The sequence below is a fragment of the Trichosurus vulpecula genome, chromosome 7 (assembly GCF_011100635.1).
Source record: "Trichosurus vulpecula isolate mTriVul1 chromosome 7, mTriVul1.pri, whole genome shotgun sequence".
Classification (NCBI taxonomy): Eukaryota; Metazoa; Chordata; class Mammalia; order Diprotodontia; family Phalangeridae; genus Trichosurus; species Trichosurus vulpecula.
The window spans coordinates 257,991,455-258,008,104 of record NC_050579.1 but is presented as its reverse complement, the minus strand read 5'-3'; the positions used below and the strand labels follow the sequence as shown (position 1 = coordinate 258,008,104).

Sequence of the window (16,650 nt, the reverse complement as noted above, 5' to 3'; positions counted from 1 at the left end):
TTAGGTATGCACCATCTCTGGCCAGTAATCTGTCAACTCTGTGTCCAGAAATCAGACACTTACATTCTTGGTCATTTGTGTACTTCCAAAATTAATTTTTCTCTTCTGCCTCATTTTCTTTCAGTGGGTGAGAATAACACAATCTCTACCCTTCCCTATCACAGGTTGGCACAACCTGTAGCTTCTGGGCCGCTTACATCCCTTGGCCACTTACGGCACACCAGAGGATTTCCTCTGCATTTTGTGTGGGCTGCCCAAAATCCTTTGGTGAGCTGCAAGTGGCCGGTGGGCCATACATAGGTTGTGTAGGCCTGTCCTATGGTCTTCAGTTTCTTGCTCAAGACTTCATAGACATTAGCAAAAATGTTTTGGGTTCCTTCTGCAAGGGTAATTTGTGCCTATGTGAATCACCAGAAGTAGGTATATATCATCCGTTTGATAAGTGTTAAGAGGTTCTCTGTTATATCTTGGATACTTTCCTCAGGAAGACAATAGACATCTTCTGATAAGGTAAACAAATGACTGTCTCAGTACCTTTAATTAGGGAAACACCAACTCCCCCTCTTCTTCCCTTCTTCCTCTTCTCCTTATTGGATGATCTTTCACTTGGTAGCTCTATACTTTATCATTCTTTGGAGGACAGGAAGCTTCTTTTTCCTTAGAGGATCCAATTCTCTTTCAGGAAGTGCCTCAAATCTGTGTCTTAAGCTCTAATTGTACAGGTGTCCTTTTTCTTCCCTTTCTACTCTAACATATTCCTGTTATTTTTTATCATGACTAGGGCCAAATCACCCCTCTCCTACCTCAGATTCCCCACTCCCCACCCCAAAAGAAACCTTGCTTCCGTTTACTTTACGAGCTCCCTTTTCTTCCTAAGAACCTGGAGCATGGAGAGGTGAAGACCTTTGAAGACCTTGAAGACCTTTCACTTTCTCCTCCAGGAGAGAAATCAGCCCTATTTGCAACATTGATAATAATCCCTTGACTATGGCAGAAATACAAACATTACTCACTCAAAGGAAGACATGAAAGTTTCCCTTGTTTTCCATAATAGTTGAGGGTTTTTTAGCCTTGTTTCTTGAAATTACTTATAGGCGTTTTTATCTCAATCCAAAAGACTTGTCTAATTTTTTTTTACAGCCAATTATGACTTCTTAATCACCTGACAACAGCCACTCAAATTTCTTTCCTTGTTTCAACAACAACTCCCTAGTCACAGTTATACTCACCTCCTCTTCAGCCTTACACCAGTTTCCCATATATTTGCTCCACCCTCCAACACAGTCAGTCAATTTACTTAACCCTCAAGTTCCACTTAATTTTCTTACTTAACTTACCTCATCTTGCCAACTACCTACTCCTTATCCTTCTTGAGTCTGTTTCTTCAGTTTCTACTTCTCATATTCCTTAATCCTTTTCCAGTCCCCTTAATTTTCCTTCATCTTCTCTTACAATTCAGAAGTAGGATCTGAACCTGGCCCTAGATGTTGTTATTCAAATTTTCCACTATTCATCCTGAATGTTGCCAAATTTCTTCTCCCTAAATTCAATCTCTGACCAGCTTCACAACAAATTCCATCAAATCACTTATACAGTTTTCTTCTTCTTCTTCTTCTTCTTCTTCTTCTTCTTCTTCTTCTTCTTCTTCTTCTTCTTCTTCTTCTTCTTCTTCTTCTTCTTCTTCTTTTCCTTCTTCTCCTCCTCTTCTTCCTCTCACCTTCCTCCTCTTCCTCCTCCCTCCTCCTCCTCCTTCTTCTTCCTAGTTCTCTCTTTTCCCCAAATAGTGTAATTAGGAGTAATGTAGGGTAAAGATGATGAATTTGCTTTTAGGCATGTTGATTTTAGGGTTCTGATGGGAAATCAGCAGGCATTTGGAGACATAAAACTGGAGCTGCAGGGCTGGACAGGTTACTAGTTATGTAACCTGCAGAAGTAAATTCAGGAGTCACTTATAAGTTATAATTTTACACAACTTATGGCAGGATGATAGTTGAAACTAGGTGAGGTTGCTAAGTAAGATTATAAATTGAGAAGAGAAAAAAAAAGACCTTCACTCTTTCTTCATGTTTGTGTTCTTAGGTCAAAGAGTAACATAAAGGAAATCTTAATTTATCTAAGTACATTATTATTTGCATAGACTTCTGGCTGAAAGCAAGAAGGAGTAGGTTTGCTATGTATGTATAATAGGTTTTAGAGTCGAAACTATATATGTAACCTATGTAGAGTCAAGAGGGATATGTGGTACACTGCAGTGGCTGACAGCTTCTTGAAACCCCCTCCCCTCAGCTTGCTCATTGACTTATTAATTCTCATCCTGGGTTCTACAGCAGCTATGTAATATAGCAGGTAGAACACTGGGCCTGGAGTCAGGAAGACTTGAGATACTGGTTGTGTACCCTGGGTAAGACATTTGACCCCTGTCTGGCAAAATGAGATAATATTTATAAAGTACTTTGCAAAGCTTAAACTGCTTAAATGCTAACTAGCTAGGTAGTAGTAATGAAGGTGCTGGTAGTGGTAGTAAGGCAATTTAGCAGTGTCTTCTGATAGTCCTCATAAATGAATAAAATTGCAATATTTCTCTAATTATCAGTGAGCTCCGAACCCTCAACTCCAGTTTATTAAAGCAGAGAAACCTCTTTTCCTTTAAGCTTTCAGCCATGTCTGTCTGGTGATCAATAAAACATCAAGGTTACTAAGTATACAGTGTAACAAACAATAAAAACAAGCGCAAAAGTGATTATTCATGATATATCAACTGTGAGAAACATTATAGCCGGACCCCCTTTTAACTGTTACTGCTATCCCTGACATCTCTTCAGTTCTGGAAATCCTCCCCCACATTCAGCTCTCTCCACATTTCTTTATAAGATATGTTAAACTCAGTCTACCCAGAAAATGTCTCTTCAGACTCTTTCTTCTTTAAAGTTAGATCTCTCAGTCTTTCAGGAAAGAAGATCTCTTAGTTCTTTCTATCCTCAAACAATTTCTCTGGGACTATGACAGTTAAAACACCATTGGATGAGAGTTATATTGCCAGTATCCTCACAGACTCCTCATAGATGACAATGATGCTGAAGAGACATTGATAACTGTCTTCAAGTATATGATGGATTGTAACATGGAAAAGAGATTAGACTTGAACTTGAACTTGACTTAAAAAAGATAAAACTAGGAGCAATGGATAGAAGTTGCTAAGAGGTAAATTTAGGCTTGATCTAAGGGAGGGGGGGGGACCATATTAATAAATTAGAACTATCCCAAAGTGGGATTGTTCAGATTGGTTGAACCAGATGGTATCTGAAGTCCCTTCCAACTCTAACATTCAGTTGTATTAATGCCATCAAGTAGGAGGAAATCATATGAAAATAAAGGAGGCAATAATGATGGAAAAACATATTAAAATTTCTGGGATGCAGCTAAAGCAGTTCTAAGTGGAAAAAAAATCATATTTCTGCAAACATTGTATTTTAAGGTTGTCCTGATTTGTATTTCTCTTAGGAAAAAAATTGAGGGGTATTAACTGCATTTCATGTGCATTGTCTGTGTCCTTTGATGAGGAAGTGTGCGGAATTCGTCTTAGAGTTATGTATAGTTAAGTATAGATGCATTATTTTAAAAATCTATTTCTTCTTACAAGGCTTTGAGGATTTCATTTAAGAATTTAAGAATTCAATGCATACATACTGAAAATTGACACCCTCTCATTTTGTATAAAATTTCAAATACAATGTCCACCTATATCTTAATGATTATAGTAATAGCTAGCATTTACATAGCACTTTAAAGTGCTTTCTAACTTTAATACTTAAAAAAACTTTGAGACTTTCAAATCTTAAGATTTGTAAAATACAGAAAATATTTTATTTGATCCTCCTAATAGCTCTGGGGGGTAGATGTTTTTATTATCCCTATTTTACAGATGAGGAAACTGAGCAAGTTAAATGATTTATCCACAGTCACATAACTAGCTAGTAAGTGACTAGGACTGGATGTTTGTATGACAGTGTAATTGCCATTTCTTCTTTTCATTATTTGGCAGAATGGGAAGCAGCATGGTAAAGTTTAGGCCAGCCTTTTATTTGGAATCTACTTAGATCTTTCGGCATTAAATGTGTTTCCTGAAAACAACATATTGTTGGATCCTGCTTTTCAGTCCATCCTGTAACCTTTTTGTGCATCATTGAGGGAGTTAAGCTTGTTTTCATTTGGTTTCTTTCCTTCAGACATTCTAATGGAAGGGAATATGAATTTTTTTATTTCTTTTATTATTCCAAACAACACAGGGAATCTAAAAACATTTCTTTATTATATTAATAACTAAGTAGGCCCATGAAACTTAATTTTGTAAATGTTACATTGCAGTTTCTGTTACTATATTTTGTCTCCCCTGGAAGGTCTACTACAATCCTAATTATTGATCATTGGCAAGTGATCACTTTTTTCTAGCAGCTTGTAGTATTTTTACAACATTGTTGTATCTTATAGTTTGTTCATGATGTAACTAGGCCTGTTAAGTCTTGAGTTCTTTCTTGTAGATGTACTATGGACTTTCTAGTTGTATTTCATTGGTTTTTGCTAATTCTGAGGAATTTTCTTTGGCCTTTTCCTGAAATATAGTGTGTAATTGAAAAAAAAAATCCTATCTTATCTGGAATGTCAGTCATACAGAGATTATTCCATTATGGCCTATTCTCTGGGTCTGTCACTTGGGTATCTCTTTTTGGATTTTTGGGGGTATCACTATTAGATTTTTTTGTACATGTATTTCTAGCTACTTTGCTTTGTCCACATTTCTGTTTTCTGCTATAGGAATACAATTGTTAGTCTTTCAGCAAATTTTCTTTGGGTTTTCCTTGGAGTTTTCATTATGTCCTTTTTTTTTTAACTTTCGTCTTTCAATTCTTATTTAATTTCTTTGTTTAATTAAAGCAAACTTTGTTCCATTTCAAATTTTTAAGTTCTTAAGACTTTTTTAGCATTATCAATTCATGTTTATTTACTGGAATGAGTTGTTTAACTACTTGAGACTGTTTCTTGGGATATCTTACATGGCTTCTGTTTTACTTATATCTCTTCTGATATTTTTATCGATTCAGTTGAATTGTAGTATTGGACAAAGAAATTTCAATGTAATTTTTTAATTTTTTAAATATAGGATAGTTTTTAATTAAGTGTATGCCTATGTGTGTGTGTGTATGTGTGTGTGCGTGTGTGTGTGTGTGTGCGCGCGCGCGCGTGTGTGTGTGTGTGTGTGCGTGCGCGTGTGTGTGTGTGTGTGTGTGTGTTTTTAGCCATTTTTCTTTTCTTTGTTGTTTCTGGCTCTGTGTGTGTCTCTGTTTCTTTTCTGTCTCTGTCTCTCTTTCTGGTATTCTACGTGGGGAACCTTACCTTTTGAGTTTTTCATTCAGCCATCTTGAATTATTCTGTAATAAAGATGTAAAAGATAGGAGAAAGTAGGCCAATAAGTCAGTAGTTGCTGGTATCTCTTTAGGGGCATTAAAAAAACCAATAACAGCCGTGATTTTTTTCTATTACCTCTTTGTGATGTATTAAAAATTGATCCCCGAGTGATTTTAAAATTGTGTTGCATGAATGTATTTGGTCAGGTCCAACCATGTTTCTTTGCTTTATGTTTTTAAGTGCCATTGATATGTCCTGACCCCCAGGTAATTAGGTAGTGGAATCCAAATGTGATGTTTCTACTGTTATTGCTGATGATAATAAATATTTGTTCTATCTCATGCCCTTTGCTCTCTTGCTTCCAGTTTCACTGACAAATGTCCTTAGGATAATCTGGTTCATCTAAGTCTTACATCGAGTTCACTACAAGGTAGTTATCCCTCAACAAATTTTCCGTATTTTAGGGAATTCTGCATGTAACCTTCTGTCTCCTCAATTATTTTTTTATGAGCTGATAATCTAAACTATAGTTGATATTGGCTTCCATGTTTTTACATAAGGAAAGGAGTCTGGGGGAGATAGTTTCCGGGCTTATTGGATCTCCTAATTGTGGAGGGTATTTTGTGTCTGTTTAACTTCTTAATGGCTTCACTTTTATCCATTTTGCGTTTTTTTTTTGAGTCAACAATTTTTTAAAGCAGGTTGGATTGGAATTGTTGAGATAATGTGAGATAATATTTATAAAGCACCTAGCAGAGTCCCTGGCATAGTAGGCACTCAATGAATTCTTGTTTCTTTCCTTCCTTCCTTACAATCACACGCAGTATCCTCTTATCTTAACCCTAATTTGTATTGATTTTGACCTTTTGACCAGTTGATAATTTGTACATGGATAATTGTGAAATAATTTCCACACTGATTATTATTTGAATTTTTTGTGTTTTGATAATCAGTGTTCTGACAGTTAGTGTTTTCCAATAATGTGAGGCTTCTGCAGGATTGACAAATCTTTGGCTTTCATTTTGTCATCTCAAACCATGTGTTTCTGTATAGTATTTGCTGTATTCCCTTAAGCCTGCATTAGCAATGAATCAACTGAATAGCAAGGGCAGTGATAATCTCTATTTGGAGGATATTACCAAGGTTTTGTAGAATTTCTCTATTTGTAACTCTGTGCAATAGGTGCTGCCATTTGATCTGCCACCTCCATAGTCATCTGTTTCCCTATGTTCTCTTCATGAGCACTACAAGGTAAAATGACCAAGCATCCCATGGAATTATGTTTCTTGCTACAGTGAAACCAACTCCTTATTTCTTGTATTTGCCTTTCCAGGGAAGATCTGTAAATGCCCCTTCTATTTAGCTGAAACTTTTTTTGCAATTTTATTTAGCTACAGTAAGAACACCATTATATATGTGACTCATTTACTCCTATTATGTAGTTTCTTATCTACTACTGGACAAATAATATATACGTTATGAATACTAACAGTTAAATTAATGTCTGTAAAAGTCTAAAAATGGAAATTCTTAACATGATTTTTGTTTTTATGCCACTGCAAAAGTAGAAGGGGGCTAAATTTGATGTCTGATTTGCATATTTGTTTGTTTCATGGGTCAAGATGGCCAAGAAATTCATCACATAGGCATCAACCTTCTGATGTTGAGCTTTTATTTATCTAGCTAGGTTAGTCCTTGTCCAGCAGACACAGTTCTTCACTGGGTCAGTATTCAATACTTTTCTTTTTCAAATCAATCAATCAATATTTATTTTTTTAAAAAATTGTATTTATAAAAATATTGTATTTATTTAGTATTTTGTTTTCCCTCAGTTATATTTTTAACATTTGTTTTTAAAATTTTGAGTTTAAAATTTTCTGTCTTCCTCCTTTCCCCCACCCCCTCATTGAAAAGGCAAGCAATTCAATATAGATTATACATGGATAGTCATGTAAGACATATCTGTAGTAGTCATGTTGTGAAAGAAAACAGACAAAAAAACTCAAGAAAAATAAAATTTAAAAAAAAGTATGCTTCAATCTGTATTCAGATGCCACCATCAGTTCTTTCTCTGGGGATGGATAGCATTTTTCATCCTAAGTCCTTCAGAGTTGTCTTGGATCATTGTACTGCTGAGAATAGCTAAGTCATTCACAGCTGATCATCTTACAATATTGCTGTTACTCTATACACAGTACATTTCACTTTGCATCAGCCCATGCAAGTCTTCCCAGGTCTTTCTCAGAGCGTCCTGGTCATCATTTCTTATAGTATAATAGTATTCCATCTTAATCACATAGCCCAACTTGTTCAGCCATTCCCCAATTGGAAGGTATCCCCTTGATTTCTAATTCTTTACCCCCAGGAAAGAGCTGCTATAAATATTTTTCTACATATAGGACCTTTTCATTTTTGTTTTTTATCTTTTAGGATACAGATCTAGTGGTTTTATAGATCTTTGGGTATAGTTCCAAATTGCTCCACAGAATGGTTGAATCAGTGCACAACTCTACCAAAAGTGTATTAATGGCTCATTTTCCCCACATCCCTTCCAATATTTGTCATTTACCTTTTCTGTCCTATTAGACAATCTAAAAAGCATGAGATAGTACATCAGAATTGTTTTAATTTGCATTTCTCCAATCAATAATGAGTTAGAATATTTTTTATATGGCTATAGAGAGCTTTGATTATTTCATCTGAAAACTGATTATATCTTTTGATCATTTATCAATTGGGGAATAGCTCTTATTTTTATAAATTTGACTCAGTTCTCTGTGCTTGAGAAATGAGGCCTTTATCAGAGAAACTTGCTTCAAGATTTTTTCACAGTTACTATTGCTGTTTTTCTGTCCATCCAATTCCCCCCATCCCTATTTATTCTATTCTCTCTTTTTTCCTTTCACCCTGTCTTTCCTCAAAAGTCTTTTGCTTCTGACTACCCCTCCCCCAATCTGCACTCCTTTCTATCATCTCACCCTCCTTCTCTTATCCTCTTCCTACTTTCCTGTAGAATAAGATAGATTTAGATACCCAATTGCATGTGTATATTATTCCTTCTTTGAGCCAATTCGGATGAGAATAGGGTTCACTCATTTCCCCTTACCTGCCTCCTCTTCCTCTCCACTGTAAAAGCTCTTTTTGCCTTTTTTATGTGAGATGATTTACCCCACTGTCTCTCCCAGTACATTCCTCTCTCACCGCTTAATTTTATATTTTAGATATCATCCCTTCATAATCAATTCACACCTGTGCCCTCCATCTATATATACTCCTTCTAACTACCCTAATAATGAGAAAGGTTTTGTGAGTTACAAATATTGTCTTCCTGTGTAGGGAGGTAAACAGTTTAACCTTATTGAGTTCTTTATGATTTCCCTTTCTAGTTTACCTTTTTATGCTTCTCTTGAGTCTTGTGTTTCAAAGTCAAATTTTCTCTTCAGCTCTGGTCTTTTCATCAAGAATGCTAGAAATTCCTCCATCTCATTGAATGTCCATTTTTTCCCCTGAAGAATCATGCTCAGTTTTGCTGGGGAAGTGATTCTTGGTTGTAATCCCAGCTCCTTTGTCCCCTGCAATATCATATTCCAATTTCAGTCCTTTAACATAGAAGCTGCTAAATCTTGTATTATCCTGACCGTGGCTCCATGATACTTGAATTGTTTCTTTCTGGCTGCTTGCAATATTTTCTTCTTCACCTGAGAACTCTGGAATTTGGCTATAATATTTCTGGCAGTTTTCATTTTGGGATCTCTTTCAGGAGGTGATCTGTAGATTCTTTCAATTTTTATTTTACCTTCTGGTTCTAGAATATCAGGACAGTTTTTCTTGATAATTTCTTGAAAGAGGATATCTAGGCTCTTTTTTCGATCATGGCTTTCAGGTAGTCCAATAATTGTTAAATTAACTCTCCTAGATATATTTTCTAGGTCAGTTATTTTTCCAATGAGATATTTCACATTCCCTTTTATTTTTTCATTCTTTCAGTTATTGTTTCTTGATTTCTCATAAAGTCATTAGCTTCCATTTGGTCTATTATAATTTTTAAGGAATTATTTTCTTCAGTGAGCTTTTGGGCCTCCTTTTTCATTCAGTGCATTCTACTTTTTAAGGCATTCTTCTCTGCATGGCTTTTTGGACCTCTTTTTCCATTTGGCCTACTCTATTTTTTAAGGTGTTATTTTCCTTAGTATTTTTTTGTCTCTCTTTCACCAAGCTGATGACTCTTTTCTCATGATTTTCTTGCATCCTTCTCATTTCTCTTCCCAATTTTTCCTCTACCTCTCTTTCTTGATTTTCAAAATCCTTTTTGAGATCTCCTATGACCTGAGACCAATTCATATTTTTCTTGGAGGCTTTGGATATAGGAGCTTTGACTTTGTTTTTCTTCTGAGTGTGTGTTTTGATCTTCCTTGTCACCATAATAACTTCTATAGTCAGAATTTTTTCCATTTTTTGTTCATTTCCCCAGCCTGTTATTTGACTTTTAACTGCTTGTTAGGGTGGAGGGTGCCCTCTCCAAAGCTTCAGGGGTTTTGTGCAGCTGTTTTTAGGGATGCTTCTAGGGACCTGTAAATTTTCAGTTCTTCCAGGGTTGTATGATCTAAGGAGAGGGTTTACCACTCTCTTGGCCTGTGCTCTGATCTATGAACAACCACAAATACTCCTTTCTGCCCTGGAACTATGAGTAGGGTCCCCCCTCCATTGTGGCTACAAGCTCTGCTATCCTAGTGCTCCTTCTTGCCCTGGAACTGCCATCTAAGACTGCCACCTGGCTCCGAGTATGGGCAAAGCAGCAGAGTCCTGCCTCAGTGCTAGCAAAAAGACCTCTGTAATCTCCTTCTGACCAATTGTTCAACCCCCTTATGGCCTGTGGGCTGAGAGCTTCTGAAGCAGCCACTGCCAGTGCTGATTCAGTCATTCCTGAGGCCTGCTCCTGATTTGCTGTGACCGGGGCTGTGCTGGTATGGCCTGTGCTGGACTGTGCTCCACTCTCACTCTGGTGCAACAGACCTTTCCTGCTGACCTTCCAAGTTGTCTTGGGCTGGAAATTTGTTTTGCTCTGCCTTTTTGTTGGTTCTGCTGTTCTACAATTTATTTAGAGTCATTTTTTAAAAGTATTTGGAGTGGTTTGGGGGAGAGCTCAGGTGAGTCCCTGCCTTTATTCTGCCATCTTGGCTCCACCTCCTCCCAGCATTCAATGATTTTCCAGCTTGATTTAAAACCTTCTAGAGCCTGCTTTTAATGAGCATAACATATGACCTTTCATTGCCCAATTCTGTATGATCTGCAGGGAAAATCCCAGTTCTCTCCCCTAAGAAAACTACTCCTTTTGCTGGTGACAGTATCTCATGTGTTTGGGGAAGTGTCTGCTTACAAAACTGCTGTTTACAAAGGCTTCCTGTCTTATCTTCCAAATGGACAGTGGAGCAATCTGGTTCTGCTTGGCTGTGTAGTAGTCTGTGACTGATGTATTTATATTATACTGGGGAGTGGGTGGGGGTGGAAAGGAAGGGAAATCATAAATTTAGATTTGGAAGGGGCTTCAGGTGTCATCTAATTCAATCGTCTCATTTTACAGATTAAGAAACTGAGATCCAAGAAAGTTAAATGACTTGCTGATAGTGACATAGGAAATAAGTGGCAAAGGCAGGATTTTCAATCAGGTCCTTTGACTCCAGGGTGTTTTTTTCACCATATAAGATAATTGGGCTTTATTGCTTTATCTTGGTCAAGACCATGGGCTGCCTTGGTCTGTATCAGGCTGGTACAACCTAAGGCCAACCAAAGGATTTTGGGCAGCTCATGAAAAATGTAGAGGAAACATCCTCTATACCCGAAATCCTTTGGTGGGCCGCAGGGTGTGCAGGCCTGGTCTATATGATACAGGGGAGGGAAAGCTGACAGTGTTTTTGTACTCATGCTTCTAGAATTGGTAGCAGATGTCATGTTAGTTATATTCTGAGTGCTGCTGAGTTGTAGCTTTGTTTTCTGTGGAAGTGGCAGCTTAAGGCTGAAAAATCATAGTATCTCAGAATTGAAATGGATCTCAGAAGTCATAGAATTCAACCTTTTGCCCTTGCAAGAGTTACATGTCTAAATGAATCACAGTATCATAGAAATTCATAGTCAGAGGGGACTTGAACAGCCATTCACTAGTATAATTCATACTTGAAAAGTATTCATACTCCAGCATCCCAAACAATTGGTCGTACAGCCTTTGATTGAAGACTGCCAGTGAAGGAGGAACCCACTATTTCCTCTTTCCTCATTAACAGTTTACTCATTGTTTGGTTCTAATTGATAGGAAGTTTTTCATGATACCCAAACTAAATTTGCTTCTTTGCATTTTCTTCCCATTCTTCCCAGTTCTGTCCTCTGGGGTTGAGTAGATTAAGTCTATTTTCTCTTCTAAATACTTGAACACAAGTATCATGTTCCTTTTGACTCTTCTCTTCATATTAAACATTCCTAGTTCTTTCAGTGGATCTTCATGTGACTCAAGGCCTTTAACCATCTTAATTCATCTCCAGCTTATCAATATATTTCCTAAACTGTGGTATTCAGAACTGACAAGGACAGAGTACGTAGATACTATCATGTCTTTATTCCTGGAAGCTATGTATTTCTTACTGCCATCCAAAATCATGTTAGCTTTTATAGCTAACTATAAATGGCTGCCATATCAAACGAATGACTCATTGTGAGCTTACATTCAACTAAGGACTTTGCCACTATAACTCAGCTGCCCTCCCACCATGGAACTTCTGTTGGCTCCTGGGACCTTCTCACTCTGAAATATTTCTACCCTTCTTCTAACGATGAATTCCTTTCAGGACCTCCATTTTGAGAATGGGTCCAGGCTGGCCTCACTTCATTCCTCTCCTGGCTATGCTTTTTATTCTAAGGTCTTTGACGCTGTGCCCTTGCTTAGGTATTGCTTAACCTCTTCACTACCCTTTTTTATGATTTGTCTTCCCCCACTAGAATATAAGCTCCTTGAGGACAGAGACTCTTTCTTTTTGTTTCTTTTTGTATCCCTAACACTTAGCACAGTGCTTGGTACAAAGTAAGTGCTTAATAAATGCTTGTTACTAATAAAATTCTCAGATCTTTTCCAAGCAAACTGTTCTGTAATCATGCCTTCCTTATCTTGTTCTTACAAAGATGATTTTTTAAACCTGTGTAAGACTTTCTTTAAGCTTAATTTTTGAGCTTAATTTTATTTGTATTAGAGTCAACGCAGTGCTCTAGCCAGCTGTAATCTTTTTGGATCAAGACTCTGTCCTTCAGTGTGTCAATTATCCCTTCCAGCTTTGTGTCATTATGTCATTTTGATAAGCCAGTTATTAATAAAAATGTTCACTTGCAGAATGTCGAACGCAAATATCTCGGGCACTCCACTGGAAAGCTCCTTCCAAGATAGTGATAAATACTTTGTTGTAACTTTCTTCTAATTGCAACATGAAATTGTTTATACATTCAATCCTCAACTTACTCAGTGGTAGTGTTCCTAGAAAACAGCACGAAAGTAAAAAATGTGAATGCTGATTCATTGAACCTATGGGAAATGGGGGCTAAGTTCCCATGACCCACTCAAAACTGTAATCTCTTGCTGGAGATTGCTGAAAATACACTTTTCTGCATACAATTCTTTATAATAAAACATTAATCCTGATAATATGCACTTTTTCTAACACAGTAACTGTAAAATAACCATAAAATGCAATATGCAAAATTAAATTGGTAACTTCCAAAACATTTTTTCTTGCTATTAACCCCCTAGAACTCTGGGACCTTTTGTGCTAGTATCTCGATAAAAAAAATTGATTTCATACAATACCTACTTTTCATAACATATGAAATCTACAGTACCATAAATACTTTTTGCAGATATAATTAATTTTGAATCATTGAAACACCAAACTCACAGCCAACAGCAACCACAGACATTCTGGTATGAAGTTTTTCTAATGCCATGTGAATCAAGCTTAGGGTAGCTGTGAGAGTCTCCAAACAAAGTGAAGCACAATGAGGCCTGCCCATGAATTTACCTTTACCTACAATTCCGTAGCTGGGCCAGAACCAAACCATTTCTTCTGAGAATAGAGGGTTGTGAAATAATAAAGCACACAATGGCTCAGAGGACTTTTCCCTGTAGCACAAGCATGTGAGAAATATCTGAGGAAATTCATTAAGTGCATTCAAGTCAAATCAAAAAGCATTTTTAAACTCTTATTATATGCCAGGCACTTTGTTAGGCACTGGGAACATAAATACAAACTGAATGAAAACCTCAAGGAGCTTACGTTCAAAGGAAGCTGAAAGGGGAGGGATGAGAAGAAATAGGAATAAAGAAGGGGAACATGGTAAAGATAGTCCAGAGACTTAGGAGTACAGCCTAGAAAGGAATAAAGTTATGGCTGGCCTGGATATTGTTTTAACAATGCAGCTAGCAGCTTCTGTGGGGGCGTAAGATCCACCCACAGCCAGCACCCAGGAGGCTGCCGGCGCACCGGGAAAGCACAGGTTCTTTTGATCCACTTAACTAAGGAGAGCAAGGTGAAGGGGTTGACAAGCTTTCTTTAATCCAGCATTCAGTTAGTTCAGGGGAAAAAACAGCCAGCATCCTGAACTTTAGGACATTCATTTAGTTCGGGAGAAAAACAACCAGCATCCCCAACTTCAGAACAAAATACAAACAAATTACAAATATCAACAGACAGACCCAATACAATTCATAGTTACCAACATCTAGGTTCAGCCTGAGAGCTCGGGCTAGCCCAGAGTCACACTCGCCACTGCTGCTGCTCCAACCAAAAAGGGATCTTCAAGCTGTCTTCTCCCCTCTTATAGAGTTTTTGACATCATCAAGCGCTGCCTGAATGACCAGGGCCGATTGGTTCTTGAGTTGGCCCCTTCCCCTAGGATCCTGGGAGGTTCACATCCACGCAGACCAGGTCAACACCCAACAGAGGCGGACCCAAACCCACGTGGTCCAAAAGCCTCTGCTGTCCCAGACATGTAAACTAGGCCCTCCCCGGAGTTAGCCCTAACAGGGGCCCAGCACCGAGCAAGGCTCAATGAGATAAACTGAGTCACTCAAAGAAAACAAAGGCCATTGTGCTCACAGATATCCTCCTTAAAATAGAAGATCTGTTAGGAAACAGCCAATCAGAGGGAGAGGCCACACGGAGAGTATCCATGGGTGAAGTGAGCTTCCAGGATGAAGAGGGTTCTTTGATATGGGAGAAAAGTCCAGGGAGTCAGCAGTGCATCCTGGAGAGTCATCAAACATCTTTTAAACTTTTACCATGTGCAGAGCCCTGTCCTACGTCCTGAGGAAGGTAAAACAAAATTAGGTAATACATAGTCCTTGACACAGTGGAGCTTACAGATATTAGTATACCAGTATACTATTGTTTAGTTCTCCTCCCAGACAGTATGAGTTCTAGTACAGGACAGAATTGAAATCCTTTGAGAGTAGGGGTTATTTTATTTTTTTGTATTCATAGCCTCAGTCCCTGACACATAGTGGACTTCAATAAATGCTTATTAATTGATTGACATATAAGGGATATTTTGCTCTAGGTTTTGGAGCTAGGCCTGCATTGAGACGAGGACCAGAGATGGGGAGTAGAGGGATTTCTCATGTGCTGTTTTTCCCAAGTATATATATATATATATTTAAACTTTGGCAGTCATGTATTTGTTAGCCTCAAAGCAGGAAATTGCTGAACTGGCTCATAGGTAGGAGGCACAGATGCTTACCTATGAAGAAGTAGCAAATTGAACCTTGTTATATGTCCAGGGTGATTACACCTAGAAGGAAGCTAATGCAGATGGGAGGAGGCCCATTCCAGACATGGCCAGACAATGCAAAGTCAGAGAGGGAGAAGATGGAATGTCCAGTGTGTAGAATAGCAAATAGGCCAGTTTGTCTGAAACATAGAGTGTTTGAAGGAGAGTAAAGTGAGTAAGTCTGGAAGTGTAGGCCAGAGCCAGATTGTGAATGGCTTTCAGTAACAAATGGAGGAATTTATATTTTACTCCAGAATAGGCAGCTGCTGAACATTCTTGAACAGGGGAATATGAAGGTCATACCTGTGTTTCGTGGAAGATTATTTTGCGTGGTGGAGGCTAGATTGGAAAGGGGAGAGATTGGAATCAGAGAGGTCAGGTTAGTGAGGAAGCTAATGGCTGTTATCTAGGTGAGAAGTGATAAGGACTTGCGTGTGAACTAGCTTGGTTGATGAAGAGAAGGAGATGGATGAAAGAGATGTTGTGGAGTTAGGATTAATAAGAATTGACAACTCATTGGAGGAGAAAGAATTGAAGATGGCTCCGAGATTGGGAACTTGTGTGACTATTAAGGTTGTTGGTAGCCTTATCAGAAGTAATGAAGTATGGAGGAGGGGTGGATTTAGTGGAACAAGGCAGAAAGAATGTTGAGTTCTGTTTTTTATGTGTTGAATCTGAGATCCAGGCAGAGATGTCTAGCAGGTAGTTTGTGATATGAGACAGGAAAGAGATTGGGGTTAGATTATATAAATTTCAGAGTCATTTGCATAGAGCTGATAATTAAACTCATAGGAGCTGATGAAGTCTCTAAGAAAGGTGATGTAGAGAGAGAAGAGGAAAGTGCCCAAGAGAAAGCTTTAAGGGGATACCTGTGAGGGTGATGTTATGACAATGATTCAGAAAAGAAGACTCAGAAGGAATGATCAGCTGGTAGAAAAAGACCTAAGAGAGAGCAGTGTCATAAAAGTTTAGGAAAGAGAAGGTATCCAGTTTAAAGGGGTGGATGATATTATCCAAAAAGGTCGATAAGTCAAGAAGGACGATGGTGATGGATGATGGAAGGTGAATGTATTTAACAATTAAGATATACTAGAATGAGCGTTAACAGATGGCGAGGGACTGTGAGTTGAAAGTGGGTAAATGGATGCAATGGGCCTGGTTATTTTTCAGTCTTTGAAGGCTACCCTTAAGATCTGAATATTGGGGCCATATGAGATGCCTCTTGATGAGTAGAATAAGATGTCAGAAATGGAAAGGACTTTAAAAGAATTCATCCCCCTCGTTTTTAAAGGTTTCAAAACTGAGGCCCACAGAAAGGGAATGACTTGTCTTAGGGTAATGCAGCTTGTATTAAAGTTGAGACTAGAACCTAAGTCTCCTGACTTGTAGGGTCAAGTCAACAAGCATTTATTAAGCACTTACTGTGTGCCAGGTATTGTGTTAAGC

The 16,650-nt window shown here is 38.0% G+C and overlaps 1 protein-coding gene across 1 annotated transcript in view; it reads left to right on the top strand.

The window, feature by feature from the left end:
* Window positions 1-16,650, top strand: part of PIK3R5 (phosphoinositide-3-kinase regulatory subunit 5) — a 90,596-nt gene that overhangs the window by 11,452 nt on the left and 62,494 nt on the right. The window lies entirely within an intron of this gene.